Source organism: Chaetura pelagica, unplaced genomic scaffold (genome assembly GCF_000747805.2).
Source record: "Chaetura pelagica isolate M959 unplaced genomic scaffold, ChaPel_1.0 scaffold356, whole genome shotgun sequence".
NCBI classification, from domain to species: domain Eukaryota; kingdom Metazoa; phylum Chordata; class Aves; order Apodiformes; family Apodidae; genus Chaetura; species Chaetura pelagica.
In genome coordinates, this window is record NW_009953964.1 from 6940575 (window position 1) to 6942235 (window position 1661).

The window sequence follows — 1661 nt, forward strand, 5'->3', positions numbered from 1 at the left end:
TTGAGGGAGGGGGGGGGAAGGGGGTGGAGGAAAGCCACTGGCATGTGGGGTTTTGGGCAGAGGACAGGGCAAAGCCTTCTTCCAGTGGGAGATGTGCTCACCCCACTGCAATCACACTGGCTAATCCTGTGGCAGACCTGACCTATATATGGGGCAAGGGAGGCGGCACGTCTGCGGCAGCAGATGGTGTCTCAAAGAGCCTGGGCCTGGGGAGGCTTTGGTTCTGCTGCCTCTGGCCCTGCCAAGGGCCCGTGGAGCAGCCGTGTTCAGCCTGAGCAGCCCTCGCAGGCAAAGAGCTTTCTGAGGTTTCTGCCTGGCCCAGGGGTTCCCACTCATCTGGGGGGTGTCTTGGGTCTTGGTGGTTGGATTGGGGACGCCTCGTCCTGGCCCAGAAGCACTGACCAGTGCTGCTGTCCTTGCTGTAGCATCACAGGTGTGTCGCTTGGCTTCTTGCTTGGCTCTTCCCTGCAGAGTTCTGGGACATGGGGCAGTGTGGTGATGGCTGTGTGCATGGTGTGTTCCCAAGACAACGAGGGGCAGGCACAGGCTGAGCCACTTCCCGGTGCTTTAACCCTGCTTGTGGATGCGCAGTGCCCCGTCCTCACCGGGAGCTGGGTGGGCAGGCTTGGCACAGCATTTCTGGACCTGGCTGTGCCACGGGGACCGTGAGCAGTGCCCCACTGCAGAGCCATCCTCCACTGATGGCTGCTCTCAACACGGACCAGAGGACATTGGTAGCTGCTGGCCATGGGGAAGCTGGTGACAGTGGAGCCGGTCAGGAGGGAGTGTCTGCACAATTATCCACCATCTGTGGTCTCTGCCTGCTGCCCGTGCTCTGCCCAGGATCAGGCCATGTCCTGGCAGCCTTGTAAAGGCACAGTGCTGCCTCTGCCTGCAAAAAGTGGCAAGGTCAAAGTGCACAGTGCCATTTTCCTCCTCTTCCTCTAGTCCCCAGCTCTTGAAGCAGAGAGGTGCAGGTGTAGTGGTGCAGACCTCAAGGGTGATCTGTCAAGTCTGGGCTGATGATTCACTTCTGTATTGTCTCCTCCTGGGGTGCTTGTCTAAGTGTGTGGGTCTGACCCTGTGGCAGGTCTGTCCTATGCTGTGTTGTGCCACTTTCCTGTCCTGTGTGTCCCCCCCTACCATGGGGACAGAAGCAGTTGGCTGTGGTGCTGTTGACAGTTGTGGCAGAGGGAGCTCATCCCAGGATATGTGGTGTTCTCAGAGGATCCTTAAAGCTGGCGTGGGGTGTATGTGTGGATCCTGTGTGCCTGGATTGTGAGTGGGGAGGTGAGTGGCCGTGAGGGACCTGGGCATGGGGCTTGGATGGGGCAAAACTGAATCTGACTGCTCCTCGCAATGGCGAACTTACTGAATCATTAAATTGTCGCTACTGATCTGAGGTTTTCTTTAAAAGGGGTGATGTTACAAATTAATTAGCTCCCGTTTGGTTGTTAGCACTTTAAAGCCCAGCTGTCAGGGGAGGGCTGGTTTATAGGCATTACATCAGGGCTGCCGGCTGGCTCGCTCACCTACCTGGGAACTTCTAAGCGTGCGTTGTAAGCCGGGGAAGTTTGGCTTGAGTGCAGCATCTGGCTTTCAGAGGAGCTGCTGCGATGTGCTCTCCCGAGCACGGAGGTGTGGCGGGCGCTGGCGGGGGC